Source organism: Phyllobates terribilis, unplaced genomic scaffold, assembly GCF_046119375.1.
Source record: "Phyllobates terribilis strain yellow unplaced genomic scaffold, ASM4611937v1 Scaffold_10__3_contigs__length_209671492, whole genome shotgun sequence".
NCBI lineage: Eukaryota > Metazoa > Chordata > Amphibia > Anura > Dendrobatidae > Phyllobates > Phyllobates terribilis.
In genome coordinates this window covers 54,607,310-54,624,450 of record NW_027362770.1, presented here as the reverse complement: position 1 = coordinate 54,624,450, position 17,141 = coordinate 54,607,310, and the positions used below count along the sequence as shown (strand labels likewise).

Here is a 17,141-nt window from a genome sequence, read left to right as displayed (position 1 = left end):
GTGTGGTGGCTGCAGACAGAAAGCGGGCAACCGTTCCACGCAATATCAACACAATGGAAGTTGCTAGTACAACTATTAGGTCTTCCCGAATCAGGTTATTTTTTAAAGACTCTGCCAATAACCCCAAAAAGGCAATTTGCACCACCTGCCAGGCCATCATCATGGGTAGCAAAACTAGCAACCTGACCACCACCTGAATGATCAGGCACATGGCAGAAAAGCACCCGACTTAGTGGATCGAACCACAGGGTCCAGCAACAGTGTCGGCGGGTGACACCACTGCTTCTTTCGCTGTTGTGCACACACGCCAATCCCCTGTTCATGGAGCATGCCATGATGCCTCCCGCCCTGCACCTGTCGTTGCACACTCTCAGCTAGCAACATAAGCAAGCACATTCTCGTCCTTGTCCTAGCGCAGCGTTCAGTTGACCCTACCCCAGTCATTGGAACACAAGCACAAAAATGCAACTAACGCCCCACAGGCCACACTACTAAATTCGCACATTTCGCGAATGCTTGTGCTCGAAATGTTGCCTTTTAGGCTCGTGGAGACAGAAGCTTCGGTACTTGGTCCCCAGCCCCCACTATTTCTCTTGTTATGCCGTCTCCGCATTACACAAGCACGTGTCTCACAACATTAGCCATACCCTCAACAATGCAGTTACTGGGAAAGTCCACTTAACCACGGACATGTGGATAAGTGCTTGTGGATAGGGACGGTACATCTCACTGACAGCACACTGGGTTAACATAGTGGAAACTGGGACCCAGTCGGTCCTTGGGACGGAACACGTCCTGCCGACAACAAGGATTGTGGGCCCTGGTCAATCAGGGTTGCCCCTGCATTCTACAGCCCCTGCACCTCCTCTTCTTCCTCTTCCGCCTCCATCTCCAAAATGACCACATCAGTTGCAAGCTGGAAGCACTGCAGCACTGCCTCGGCCAAGCGACAACACGCTGTGCTGAAGTTAATATGCTTAGGTGACAAAGCGCACAATGGGAATATTGTTTATAGGAGGATGTTTGACCTCTAGGTCTCTTGCAAGAAGCATTGTAGAAGTATTGGAGTACCTCCAAATTTTTGGTAGCCCTTGCAGTCACTGCATACGCAATAAGAGTATAGGAGACCTACTCATTAATAATGGGAACAGCAAAGCAAAGCCCGCTGATGGCTCTCTAACAAATAGCGAGGGCTGACTGCTGGCCTTTTAAGAATAGTAAGGCCCGCCTGATGGCCCTATAAAAATACATTTGTGACTTTCAGAGTCCCTCCATCATAAATAAAACAGTATGTGTCTGATGATGTGTCACACACTACATGGCCAGATAAGATTGTAAAATGTTAAAATGACATTTCCCGGTGAATGCATTTGTCTTGGTTGAAAGCAGTGCAAAAAAGCATCAAAAACGCTACGCGTGAACATAGCCCAAGGTGTTTTATTTTTGGATATTTATTTTGTCTTATATACAAGTCATTACCCTGGAAATGATGTTCTTTAACATATTTCCCAGGAAAATCCATTTTGGTTTTGCTTTTGCATGTTTTATTGTGAGTCCGTAAAAGTGGCATGATACTTCTGACAACGTTCTTGACAGCAGTGACCTGGGAGTCCGAAATGCTTCCAGGGGTCTTCCCCATGCTGTTCCCATGTCATCTGAGCACTTTTCCCATCGATTTGGGCAATTTTCAGGCCCTCTGTAGACCGCTGGGGGGGAGCCTCTGGAAAATGCTCGAGTTTCCCTTAGACTTACATAGGGCTTGTTACTCGGACCGAGCACTCGAGCATTCCAATTTGCTCGACCCAAGCAACGAGTACTCGAGCATTTTAATGCTCACTCATCACTATTACTGAACCTACTGACGTGTGAAAGAGCCCTAATATAGTGTCATGTCTAACCACTAGAGATGTGCGTACTGATTCATAATGAACTGAATCAGTTACAAAGCTGTTTTAGCTGCAAAGTTAGGACCAACTCAATATTAGTACAGTACCTTTGGATTTATAAGGCTACATTTTCACAATGTAGTTTTTGTTGGGTTTTTTACAATACATATTTTTTAAAAAAATACAAGTAACCTATTTACCAGAAATGGTGCAGAAAATCTGCAACATCAAAAACTCACCTAAACCTCATCGTGTGAATGTAGCCTAATGGGATGTTATAAAGGCTTGTGTAGGTGTCCCCATACTTTTGTCCATATGGTGTGTTTAGATGTAGGATTTAATGCATGAAAAGGATCTACAGTGGTGGCCAAAAGTATTGGCACCCCTGCATTTCTGTCAGATAATACTCAGTTTCTTCCTGAAAATGATTGCAATCACAAATTCTTTGGTATTATTATCTTCATTTAATTTGTCTTCAATGAAAAAATACAAAAAGAATTGTCCTAAAGCCAAATTGGATATAATTCCACACCAAACCTAAAAAAGGGGGTGGACAAAAGTATTGGCACTGTTTGAAAAATCATGTGATGCTTCTCTAATTCATGTAATTGACACCTGTAACTTACCTGTGGCACCTACCAGGTGTTGGCAATAGCTAAATCACACTTGCAGCCAGTTAACATGGATTAAAGTTGACTCAACCTCTGTCCTATGTCTTTGTGTGTACCACATTGAGCATGGAGAAAAGAAAGAAGACCAAAGAACTGTCTGAGGACTTGAGAAATCAAATTGTGAGGAAGCATGAGCAATCTCAAGGCTACAAGTCCATCTCCAAAGACCTGAATGTTCCTGTGTCTTCCTTGCGCAGTGTCATCAAGAAGTGTAAAGCCCATGGCACTGTGGCTAAACTCCCAAGATGTGGACGGAAAAGAAAAATAGACAAGAGATTTCAACGCAAGATTGTGCGGATGGTGGATAAAGAACCTCGACTAACATCCAAACAAGTTCAAGCTGCCCTGCAGTCCAAGGGTACAACAGTGTCAACCCGTACTATCCGTCGGCGTCTGAATGAAAAGGGACTGTATGGTAGAATACCCAGGAAGACCCCACTTCTTACCCCGAGACATAAAAAAGCCAGGCTGGAGTTTGCCAAAACTTACCTGAGAAAGCCTAAAACGTTTTGGAAGAATGTTCTCTGGTCAGATGAGACAAAAGTAGAGCTTTTTGGGAAAAAGCATCAACATAGAATGTACAGGAAAAAAAAAGAGGCATTCAAAGAAAAGAACACGGTCCCTACAGTCAAACATGGCGGAGGTTCCCTGATGTTTTGGGTTGCTTTGCTGCCTCTGGCACTGGACTGCTTGACCGTGTGCATGGCATTATGAAGTCTGAAGACTACCAACAAATTTTGCAGCATAATGTAGGGCCCAGTGTGAGAAAGCTGGGTCTCCCTCAGAGGTCATGGGTCTTCCAGCAGGACAATGACCCAAAACACACTTCCAAAAGCACTATAAAATGGTTTGAGAGAAAGCACTGGAGACTTCTAAGGTGGCCAGCAATGAGTCCAGACCTTAATCCCATAGAACACCTGTGGAGAGATCTCAAAATGGCAGTTTGGAGAAGGCACCCTTCAAATATCAGGGACCTGGAGCAGTTTGCCAAAGAAGAATGGTCTACAATTCCAGCAGAGCATTGTAAGAAACTCATTGATGGTTACCGGAAGGGGTTGTTCGCAGTAATTTTGGCTAATGGTTGTGCAACCAAGTATTAGGCTGAGGGTGCCAATACTTTTGTCTGGCCCATTTTTGGAGTTTTGTGTTAAAATGATCAATGATTTGATTTTTGCTTCATTCTCTTTTGTGTTTTTTTCTTGCAAGCAAATTAAATGAAGATAATAATACCAAAGAACTTGTGATTGCAATCATTTTCAGGAAGAAACTGAGTATTATCTGACAGAATTGCAGGGGTGCCAATACTTTTGGCCACCACTGTATATTATGTGATAATATTTTTAGGGATTCGCTCTGCATGAATTCAGTAATGTGGTGGCCAGCAAACCACAATACTACTGGATTCTTTTGAAGGCTGGGAAGGGATAAAAATAAAAATGTCATGCTCATATTTCTTCATCTGACCATTCTGAGTATTGTGAAAGCAACCGTGTTGGAGGACTTAACACATTATGACTAAAAATGACCGAACTGGAACTTAGAAGTTCAGGGTTTGTACCGGACGGTTAGTTTCCGGTGCTAAACGCTGAACACAGACTTCTCCTGGAAGTCCGTTGCAATGTTTGGAGTTCCGAGGTGATGAAGCGAGACAATTTTTCAGCTCAAAAGTTCGGGTCTGCATTGTTTTCAATGGGGTACGGGTTCTAATTCAAGATTGGGTACAGTTCTAGTACCCAAACTGAACTCCCGAACTTCCACTGGTCTGCTCATCCCTAGTCATGACGTCAACATGGCAGACCAATCACAGCCCACAGATTGGCATCAGCACCAAAATGGAGCTCCAGAAAGACATAAGACAAAAAGGAGTACTGTTGGGACAAGAGATCCGCTGCAAAGGCAATGTAAAAGGCATAAGGACAGGTAAGTAAAGAGGAGTATAACATTTTCTTTTTTTTTTTCATTTTTAAACCTTTGCCTTTACTCACAGCAATGAGAGTAGTTTTGGTTAGAGTCAAATTCATGTAAATAAGTCAAAATCGAATTTCAAGAGATTCACTATGCTTTAAAAAGCAGCATATGATGGTGCATTACAGCTGTGCGCTAATGAGAATAATTGATTGTTTAGAATAGATACTGAAACTGGAAAACTACACAAATTCTGGACTTCAGCACAGGCACATTGAGTGCCATCATGTATCTTTTCACCAGACCTAGGGATTCCAGTGCCATACTACATTTGCTCTCATCTCTATCCATCAATGTTGGTAATAAAGACTTGGGAGGGTCAAAATGGCCTTCTAATTATTGTTGCTGGAGATAATATTCTCTAGCTGAATTACTCAACTATGAGTATCACTGTGTATTAAGTGTTTCATGATAAGTGTACAGTACATTTTGCAGTTACCTGAGGAGCCTTATACAGTTATCCGTGGTGCCATATTCCCCTCCTTACTTGCATCTCTGAAAACTTGTGTGCACTATGATTTCTACTAGTGCATCATTATTGCAGTCTTGATCAGATTCCATCCATTCTAATGTTCTGTAATTGGTTAAATAAAAAAAGTAAACACCAACATGTAAGTTGATTAATGGCATTGAAGACATAGCCCATTTTGGTCTTCTAGATGAGACATTTTTTTTTTAATTTTCCATCCTCATATGACTTTATCTCATTTTACTCTGTTTTTTATGGAGACATAATAAAAAACACCAAATTTAACCATGTTTGCATTTTTTATACTATTCACTCTACAGGTCAAATAATGTTATAACTTTATAATCTGGACTGTTGTAGAAACTGTAATACTTTTTATATGTACTTTTTTTACATTAATAAAAAAAAAAAGGATAGAGGGTCTTTGTATTTTTTCTTTATTTTTTATAAAGAAAACTTTTTTTTCCTTGTATCTCAGTTTCACTATGGACTGAAACTCCTATAAATTTGATCGCTCATAAACTGCAGACCTACGGTATCACAGTATATCATAGCTGCCAGTGGAGCACCAACAGGCACCCTATTTCACTCCATGTCTGGGTTGAGCTAATTCATGAACTAAAATAAGAGATTTAAGGGCCATTTTTAGTCCACAGACTGTCAGCAATCTATCACCACTCCACAATGGTATCACAGAGTGGGAAAGGGGATGCGCATAAGCTGACAGAGGAAACCCCTTCCTCTGTCAAACCACTTAGAGCCACTTAGCATTGATTGAGACATCTTAAGTATTATAACACCAGAATAAAATGTTATCTGCAAGTCTGGCAATTGGAGCCGACTGACAACGCTATAATACGGTGGTTACCTGTAATGACAGCTATCGCGCTGATGGACTATCACATAAATTTGAAATATTAGTATAGTTTCTTTGCGTTATCAGGACTTTATAGGATGTTAGGGCATTGTCTATGCAGTTATTGATCTGGCAATTCATGAAGTGTTTGAAAGTGCAACATTTATAGAACATTCCCATGAATGAACAATAACAAATAATGTTGTTGGACCTGGCCTTTGGGTTAGTGTATGTTATTGGTGGCTTGATACTAGCTTGTGTTGTAACAGTGGACTTCAGAGCTTGGAGCAGTAGATCATGATATCAGACCAGACAGTTCTGTTTGGTTCAACACAAAACTAGAAAATCTGCCTAGTCTTGTTTTGGTGCAACTGTTACATTATTTCCTTTTAGTTTCCATCTCAATAGCTGTTAAGCAACGTGTCCACGATTTTGATCCTTGGGCTAGGTCATCCATTTCAGATCAATGGGGATCTTCGGTAAACCCACCTATCAACATCCGGTACACCCACCAATCAGCTGTTTGCAGTTCCAGTAGTTAGATGCACAAAGTGAAGTTTCAGAATAGCAAAGCTCAGCGTTCTGTCTGTCCAATGATTGCACTCAGGTGCTGCAACTCAGCTTTTATTAAAGTATGTAGAGCTGACCTTCAATGGCTGAGAATAGCCACTACACGGTGTATGGAGCAGTGCTGTTCCAGCTCTGTGCAGCTCTGATTACATCTGGAATTGGATGCTTCGCTCCCAGCAGTTCGCCCCCATCAGTTCGCCCCCATCAGTTCGCCCCCCAGCAGTTCGCCCCCAGCAATTCGCTCCCGGGTACATTTCGCCCCCGCACATTTCATCCCCAGCATTTGGCCCCCAGGATGTTTTGCTCCCGCACATTTCACCCCCGCACATATTGCCCCCAGTTCGCCCCGGTCCGGGGGCGAAATGTGCGGGTGCGAATCTTCCTGGGGTCGAAATGATAGGGGCAAAATGTGCGGGGGCAAAATGTACCTGGGGCGAACTGATGGGGGCAAACTGCTGGGGGCAAATTGCTGGGGGCGAACTGCTGGGGGCGAAACTTCCTATAACTGATTACATCTGACCCTTGTGGGAACTGCAACAGATCAGAATGGGTGCTGGGTTTCAGACCCCAACCAATCTGATATTGATGACATATTCTAAGCAGAGATAAATATCTAAGTTCTGGAAAACCCTTTTGCTATTTATCTTAAAGCGCCTTTTCTTTAAAAGAAACATAGATTGGATCCCTCAGACAATATTTCCTTGTCTAAAGCAAAGTTCATCATGTAACCCAGGCTTCTGTTTTCCTAGGATAACATTATAATCAATGTGGAAGATGCCAAGGGTCATGTAATTCTCTCTCCTCTTCATGTTTGTTCCATTGATTTCTCGGATCAAATAAGATGGAACTAAAACTGATGGTATTCTATTGACTTTAATGGTGAAAAATGTGATTTTTTATGAGAAAAAAATAGAATGATTGATCTTTGCTGTCTATAACAAGACTGAATGACAGCAAATTAGCTGCCATTTACAAGCACTTTCGTATATGAGAGTTAAAGGGGCTTCCTGGGTGAATAAGTGGCCACATGTATCAATGAGATGCTAAACTAAGAAAACAACAAAAGATTCATGCTGTTGATTGATGCAGGTAGGACTCCTTAAATCAATTATTTATGACATGTTGAAATCATCATTATTTTCATCAGGGGTATGGCATTGTCGATCAAAAAAATCCCCAAAAAACAAAAATGTGTGCGAAAATAGAGAAAAAAATCCTTCTTTTTTTTCTCTTTTTGATATTACAAATTGTGTAAATTACATTGCACTTCTTTTAGACTTTTACTGAATTTATCACATTAAATTTGTTTCCTCTGCCTGCACTAGAAGAGAATGAAAGAAAGACAGCACGATCGTGGAAAAACGCCATGTCTTGGCAATGTCGCAGCTTTTGCTGTCCTACTAACATTATGATGTCCTTATCTGTTACTAGCTTTTCTCTGACTGTTATGCTTGTCTTTTCTAATCAAGGAAACTTAGTCTTCGGATACATTTTTTGTGACCAAAACATATTAAAAAACAAAACAAAAGGATTCTTAATCCAATCCAAATATAATAAATAATGATATTTCAAATAGTTTTTAAAAAATAGGCTAATGTTTTCTGTATGCAGCTCATGTGCAGGTCTATGCATCTCCATGTTTACATAGTTCCGCAGGTTGAAACAAAACATAGATCCAACAAGTTCAACCTTTCTCCAACGGTTATATATTCTCTATCACTAAATTACCCATAATACCGTTTTGTTTAGAGAAAATCATCTAGACCTTTTTTAAATGCTGATATAGTATTTGCCATTATTACTTTTTGTGGTAGGTAGGGATGTGGACCACGTGGAAGTTTGGGTTCCGGTTCCCAACCTAACTTTAGTCCAAAATTTGGTTCTGGTACCAGAACTGTACCCAAACTTGAACCTGAACCCGAACTCCTCTTCCAGGAGAAATCAGTTTTCGGAGTTCAGCACCGGTACGAATCCCAAACTTTACAGTTTGGGTTTCTCTCATCTCTAGTGGTAGGACATCCCATAGTCTGACTGTTCTAACTGTAAAGAACCCTTTCCTACTTAGATGTTAAAATAGCCTTTACTGAACATGTAGTGAATGTCTGCAGGCCATTGTTACGAATCTTGAAAGGAATAAATCATGTGTCAGTTATTAGCATTGATCACACATGTTTTTATTTGCATAAAATAGATTTACCATATAGTTAAATCTATGTCAACAAAGCCTCGTTCCTATATGGCATATGGAAGGAAGTATGAAGCAGAATCAATCAATAAACATATTCTCACAAGAGCTTTATTCTGAATTTTGTTTGATTTTGTTGTTTCGTTCTTTATTTTAGATTCTTTAGAGCAGTCTTTCCCAACTGCGGTCCTCAAGAGCCATCAACAGATCATGTTTTCGTGATTTCCTTAATATTGCCAAGGTGATAGAATTATTGCCTGTGCAGGTGATGCAATTATCACCTGGAGAATACTAAGGAAATCCTGAAAACATGACCTGTTGGTGGCTCTGGAGGAAAAGAGTCGGATAACACTGAGGGCATTGTGCACATTAAATGTAACATACCAAATAAACCAAACAGAAATCAGTGTAAACATCTCAACTGAGTTGCCAGAGTAGAAATGAGCAAATCAGGCAAAATTGAAATTCACATGTTTGCATAGAGTTTCCCAGGAAATTTGAATTGCAGAGTAGTTAATATCACATATTATGCTCCAAGATTTTTCCAGACCCCAGAACATAATAAACATAAGAAAAAGTAAAGAAAAACCTTATTCTTTTCTTACCGCTCACCTCTCTGGAGCCGCCGCTTCTTGCAAGCGCTAAATCCCTGATTTTTTGCATGCGCATGTGCAGAACCATCTTACCCCTCATCAGAGCCGGAAGTCCGGCAGAGGCTCGGGTATTCCACACTTGCAGCGGTGATCAGGATTTGCAGCGCTGATCTGTTTCTCATCGTAAGATAAGGAGGAATGGCAGGGCCACAGAGGTTAGCAGTGAGATGAGTATATTTTTTTAATTTTTTTAACCTTTTCAAGATAGCTTATGGCTCAATATGGCAGGCAGCAAAAGGTCTGATAATGCTGCAAGCTGCAAAGTGGTTGGATTCAAGAGAATCATATATTTCTTTTAAATTTAAGGCAAATTTAATTAGAGTATTCACTTTGTAACCATTTGTAAAAAAATCTTGGATTACCACTTTAAGCAAAATGATTTAAGACTAGTAGGGATGAGCGGACCCGTGCAAGTTTGGGTTCTGGTACACAACCCAAAATTTATTTCAAAGTTCGATTCAGGTACCAGAACTGTTCCCGAACTTAAACCAGGACCCAAACCCCATTGAACATAATGGGGACTCAGACTTTTGAGCTTGCAAAAAATCTCTCTCTAAAACGGACTTCCCCTGGAATGCCGAACATTGCAACGAACTTCCGGAAGAAGTCTGTGTTCGGAGTTTAGCACTGGACACGAACTGTCCGGTATGAACCCCAAACTTTTAAATTCAAGTTCGCTCATTACTATTTAAGACATTTGCAGTGGACCCGTGGAAGTTCAGGTTCTGGTACACGACCCGAACTTTAGTCCAAAGTTCAGTTCGGGTATCAGAACTGTACCTGAACTTGAACCAGAACCCGAACCCCATTAAAAACAATGGGAACACAAACTTTACTTTTGAGCTGGAAAATTCTCTCTGTGCAATGAACTTCTCCCGGAACTCTGAACATTTCAACGGACTCTTGAGAGAAGTCTGTGTTCGGCGATTTGCACTCGACGCTAACTGTCCGGTATGAATCTCAACACATTTGCAGAATATTTGTGTTCCTGGATTTCTTTGCTGTTAAAACAGAATGATTAAAAAACTGTATAAAGCAAACAAAAAAGCAGCACCGCATGATTTCATCCAAACGACAGCAGCCAGGCAGTCAAAGAGCTGTCTGGATGAGGCTGTAGTAGTAATACATATCCTCGACGAACACCCTTGAATTAATTAATCATTAATCATTGATTACTGTGCTTTGGGAAGTTAAAAATCGTAACACATGTAAATATTCTGAATTATTTATTAAAAGACAACACAGCTGTGATTAACATTCCCTCGAAAAACATTTTATTATGAACATTCCTCTTTCCAAGAAAGTTCAGTGCAGCCTTTTAGCTGGTTATATGTATTCAGCTAATCACACAATTGATTGTTAGAAGACTATCATTAAGCCTTCCGGAAATGCTTAAGAACAATATTTTTTCTTGACAGAAAGCACTTCTGCATTGTCAGATACTTGCATCCTTTTATCTTATTTCCTCATTTAATATGTGCTAAAAAATGTATGAACATCTATATTCCAATATTTATGGGAAAGAGTAGGTTGAGCATTTTTTCTTATTTTAAGCTTCCAAAATGTTTATTTTCACAGTCAATGTGCTTACTTTCAGAATTTCGTAAAATTATAGCAAAATAAATTGACACTAAAGTTTTAGACTAATGATGAGGTAGACTGCTATGATAAATAACTATCCAAAACTGGAAATTATAATGCATGATCTAGTTTAAAGACAACCTGCTATGTGAAAAAAACACTATTAACCTGAAGATATGGGGTTAATCTGTAAGTTAAAAGCTTTCTGAAGCTGCTCGGCATCTGCACAGAGAGCCCTGCCGCCAGCAAAAATTTACTTTATTACTCTCGGCAGCCTCTGGCTTACAGTCATAGAGGCTCGCAGCTGGCTCAGCATTAGAGCTGGCTGTCAGTCAGTGACGGGGCATGGTTACAGTTATCATTCACTAAGCATTGAGCAGTGATGGAAGCTATGCCAGCTGCACCCCTATGACTAAAAGCTTGAGGCTGCTAGGAAAAATAAAGTTAATTTCCTCCCAGAAGTGGGGCCCTCAGTTCAGACGCCGGGCAACTTCAGAATGCTATTAACCTGCAGATTAACCACATATCTGCAGGTTATTATCCTTTTATTTACATTACATGTTCCCTTTAATACATGTGGAAATCACCCGATTTTCAACTTTTTAAAATCAGTGGTTTGTTTCTATCTCATCATCATTCTTTTGTTGCTGTATAAGGTCCACTTTACATGCAATGACTTAGAGCAAAGCTTGTGGTGGGCTTGTTTTTACACAATATCCAATCAGAATAGGCAGCTCTGATGAGGCAGTGGTGGTTTAGTACCCGGAAGCTGTGTGACACAGCTGGCCGTCAGACCCCCCACCAATCTGATTTTCCTAAGGACAGGTCATCAACATTATAGTAGGGGAAAGCCAATTCAAACAGAGCATTTTTAAACTATATGTAATAAATGTGGCTATAGCTACATAGTGACCTAAGATCACAATGTCATGTTTATACATTACAAATAATAACAGTGACCATGGTCGCATTGTGATCTGCAAGTTGTCACATTGCAACCTGATAGCAGAAATCCAAACCTGGTCCATTTGTGTGCAAACACATGTACTATTATGTGTTCGGACTGGCAGCACAACATTTGCGCTCTTAACCCCTTATTGACATTTGACGTTCTGGTACATCATATGCCGGCTCGCATGCCGGATCTTTCCCAGCAGATGATAGCTGTGATATTCAGCCATCATCCGGCTCTAACAGCCACGCGTGGAGCATAGATCTGACAGCGGTAGTTAATGAGCACATGCATTAGGACGCATCACTCTACGTGCCCATCGGACCTCCCATGATGCGATCACGAGGCATCGATGTGTTGCCATGATGGGCATGGGTCAGCTGTGCTTGTCATGACAGTACTCATGTAAAAGCAAGCCTGTTGCTGGCATTCATGGGAGACCGTGATTTTTGCTATACATAACAATTCTATGGTATTGCTGTGTATAGCACAAGCGATCGGATGATCGCAGGTTCAAGTCTCCTAAGCAGACTAACAAGTACAGTAGAAAGTGAAAAAAATGTTTTTATGAATATGAAAAAAATAAAAAAATATAAAAGTTCAAATCACCACCCAGATCTCAGGATGCCATATGCTTTTAAGATATGTATGAAGTGTTTGTTTTTAACCACTTCATGTAATTTATTCCTCCCTTTCGATCAATAGTCAAAACTTTTTTTCTTTTTTGTCTACATACCTATATGAGGGATTGTGTTTTACATGATCAGGTGTAGTTTTGAGTGACATTATTGCTATAACCATACACCATAACATTTACATAAATGAAAAATTGAAAAAAAAAATCCAAGTGCTGTGCAATGGTTAAAATAAAAACACAATTCTGGCATGTTTTTGGGGGGTGTGAGGTTGTTTTATAGCGTTCATTGTGAAGTAAAAATCATCTGACAATATGCTTCTTCAGGTAAGTATAATTGCGGCAATATTAAGCTTGTATAGTTTTCTTTTTATACTTTTGTGGTAAAAAAAATGCAGACATTTATAGAAAAAATATTTTTTTAATACCATTCTCTGAGACCTGTTACTTTTTTATTGATCTGTCGATGGAGATATGTTATGGCTTATTTATTTTGCAGCATGAGCTGCAGTTTCTATTGGTATCATTTTGTGGTATGATGATTTGATTGCTTGAGATCAGCAATTCTTGCTTTTCAAATATTTCCTTTACTATATTTATTGTACGGGTTAAATTATTTTATATTGTGATTGATCTGACTTTGGTTGTGGCCATACAGCATTTTTATTTTTTTATTTTTATAATTTCTTTCTATTAATCGGGGGGAAATTAAGTGATTCCAATATTTGTTTTTTTTATTATTTTTTAAAACTTACATTTTTTTAGTCCCCATAAGGGACTTTTTGAATTGGAGGTATGGTGCCACTAAAATAATGATTTCAGCAATACATTTCCCAAAGAAGAGAAAAGAGCAACATGGTACGTTTTTAACAAGTACCAAAGTAAGGGTGCAAAAACTTTCGAAAGTCTACTCTCCTCCACCTCCAAATGTTTAATAAAAATCTAAGAAATTTTCTCCCTTGTTTTCTTCCCGTTACATAGAAGGTTCAGAAGACAAAACCTATGCATGCATAATTGCTGTTAAGGGAAGAATATAAGGATTGAACATGTATTCAGTTTCTTACATTTTATAACACCATATAGGATCCATTCCCGCATTCTATTAGAGATGTGTTATGGTCGGAGGATTTGTGGACTATATGTTATGTAGAGTCTATTTTATCAGCTATTAAATTAACAAGTGATGCTTGGTGAAGAAGTATAACCACAAAAAATGAAAAATATCTTGCACACTCTTTTAACGGGATATCAAGGACAATGAGACATATCTCAATGGAATAGGCACTACAGTGTATAAATGAAAATTCAGCTGCTACTTCTGTAACATTCTGCTGGAAAGAGCAATACATTAAATACCAGCTAAAAGGTTAATAGAGTATTGTGCATGCAAGCTGTGCTCTGATACTGCTCTGTTTCCAATGGCAAGCAAGTCTAAAAGATACTGTATATATAAAGAGAAAGGATGGATGACTATTTTTTGTAATATTTATATATGCAGATAATACTCTCTTTATGCTACTCTTTGTTTTATTTTTGCTCTTATGATTGTGCAAGAAAAATGACATCTTGGCTATAAAGATCTGAGATTGTGGGATGTAAGTAGTCATCTAGGCAGATTAGCGATGCAACAATATTTTATTGATCACAGCCATGGAAATGAGCAATTCCAGGTAAATGGCCAAAAAACAGTTCTCTCAGTCCTCAAATTCCCAATCTGGGTTCAGTAGTTCCACTGGCTTTGTATAAGGCCATACTTACTGTCTCCCAACTTTTGGTTGGCCCACAGATTTCGTATCTCCAGCCAATATAGTCTGTAGCCACAGTCCATAATCCTCTAGACGGCAGATAAAACAATGAAAGCACAGGTATCCAGTAGCAGCAGTCCTTTTAAGAAAGTGTAAATCCAAATGACATAATCCATAATGGTAACATGTTTATCCATTCATCCTTCCAAGTCCACGATCTCCATCCTCATCCTACAATTCTTCCACACAACTCTCACTAAAAAATGACTCTCCTTTCTTTCCCTGGGATCAGTCCCCTCCCAGGTCAGAAGTGATCACCCTCCCCCTCAAGCATTCACTGTGAGCTAAAAAGCAATGAAGAATTTTCTTGAAGCCTTCATCTGAGACTGCCTGCAAGACCCCCTGTGGTGACAGCTCCACTATGTCTCAATCCACACTCACCTAATGAGACCATTGACTGTTGAAACAATGGACTCCTGAGATAAAGATGAGATTAGTGGAATGCTGGACATTTTACAAGTGAATCTTAAGGCCCCGTCACACTTAGCCACGCTGCAACGATCCCGACAACGATACGACCTGTCAGGGATCGTTGCTGCATCACTATGTGGTCGCTGGTGAGCTGTCAAACAGGCAGGCTCACCAACGATCAGGGGAGCAGCGACATTGTGGAAAGAATCTTTCCACGATGTCCTGCTCCTGGTTACGAGCCTGCTGAAGCAGGAGCAGGCTGGTAACTATGGTAAACATCGGGTTACTAGGGGCACACGGGCTCCGAATAACCCGTTGTTTATCATGGTTACCACTCTGCTACAGTGAGCGGGAGGTTACTGCTCACTTTAGCAGGCTCGTAACCATGATAAACAACGGGTTACTAGGTGCGTGTGTGCCCCTAGTAACCCGATGTTTATCATGGTTACCAGCCTGATCGCTGCTCCCGCTGGTCACACACAGCGATGTGTGCTGACCAGCGGGAGAGCAACGACCAAAAAATGGTCCAGGACACTTTGCAGCGATCAGCGACCTCACAGCAGGAGCCTGATCGTTGCAAAGTGTCACACATAGCGACATCGCTGGTGATGTCGCTGTTGCGTCACCAAAACCGTGACACAGCAGCGATCTCACTAGTGATCTCGCTATGTGAGACGGGGGCTTTACATACTGACAAGTAAGCAGAACTATATAAAACATAACAAGTAAATCACTAATAATACACTATAATAATATTGACAAAAATGGTGGTCCGTTGCTGGAAAAGTATCAGTATTTAGTAAGTGGGCAGCTCCTCACATTGGCTATGATACCAGCTAAAAAAAGTAATATGTCAGCTTATAATGTTAAAAACAAATATTCACTATAGACTTCAATCAGACGTCCATTTTTTACATTCATGTTCTATCCCTGATTTTCACAGACTACATATCTAATATATGGATCAATTTCACCCATATAAGTCTATGTAAATCAGTGACAGTACACACAGTCAATTAAACAATTTTTTTTTATATATATACAAAAATATCACTGATGAAAGACTGAAGATTAAAAACTGAACCCCAGACCAAACCATCAGGGTCGGACATATCATTGGTACAGCCTGAAATACGGATGAACACTGGATCTAAACAAATGACGAAAAACATACTGCTCTTTTCATACAAGAAAAACCAATAATGTCTAATGATTAATAAAAAAAATTATAATTTAGGGACTGCATCTTTATTAACCTCTCACGTGGAGGGGTTAATAAAGATGCAGTCCCTAAATGTGTTCTTTTTTAAATTTTTTATTGAATTTTTCACACAAAATTTGACGTGGCCTTCACCATATTTTTATGTCCAGCCAGGTACAGCAGGAAGGAATGGGCTGCCCCCAACCCCCAGATGCCTATTTGTACCTGGCTGGAAACAAAAATACAGGGAAGCCCTTTTTTTAATTATTTCATGAATTTCATGAAATAATTAAAAAAAAATTGCCATGGGGCTTCGCCCTATTTTTGTGTCCAGCCAGGTACAGCAGGCAGGAACGGGCAGCCCCCAACCACCAGCTGCCTATTTGTACCTGGCCGGACCCAACAATATAGGGAAGCCCTTTTTTTTAAATTATTTCATGAATTTCATGAAATAATTAAAAAAAAAAATATGTGGGGCTTCGCCCTATTTTTGTGTCCAGCCAGGTACAACTAGGCAGCTGGGGGCTGGAATCCGCAGTGCAGGGAGGCCCAAGCTTTCTGGGCCCCCACCGCTGCAAATTGCAGTCCGCAGCCACCCCAGAAAATGGCGCGTTCATAGAAGCGCCATCTTCTGGCGCTGTACACAACTCATCCAGGGCCCTGGTGAGGTGGCTCACTGGGTAATAAAGGGGTTAGGGCCAGCTAGGCATTATCAGCTGGCCCTAAGCCCGAAATTCATGGGGTCACGCCAATATTAGACATGACTGCCATGAATTTCTAGCAAAGTATTTAAAAAAACACAACACCATGAATAAAGTCCTTTAATTGAAATAAACATACCTTTTTTAATGTTCTAAATTAAACCATACTTACCATCACGCCCATTCCAGCTGAAGCCGATGTCTTCTGCAATAAAAGTAAAATAATAAAGCAACATCATCCTTACCTTTCCATGGTTCCCACGACAACTTCAGCTCTGCTACATTGACATGACAGGGTGGATCGCAGCCGAAAGCTGCCATCCAGCTTGCCATGCCGCAGACCCTGAGAAGCGCAGGCATGCTTGTGCTCCTCAGTGTCTCGCTGTGACAGCATAAAGATGAGCCGAGGTCATGTCCAATGAACTCAGCTCACCTCATGCACGTCACTGACAGCGTGGGAAAATTCTCCTGCGCTTGCAGTCAGTGTGAGAGAATTCTCCTGCTGAAGCGCTGAGCGCAGGAGAATTTTCCCACGCTATCAGTGACGTGCATGAGGTGAGCTCAAGTCCAATGAACTCAGCCCACCTCATGCACGTCACTG

General features: G+C 40.5%; 1 protein-coding gene across 3 annotated transcripts in view; it reads left to right on the top strand.

Annotated features, from left to right (window-relative positions):
• The window catches only part of FSTL4 (follistatin like 4), a 1,654,952-nt gene that overhangs the window by 1,353,742 nt on the left and 284,069 nt on the right, over nucleotides 1-17,141 (top strand). The gene's annotated exons all lie outside the window — the stretch shown is intronic.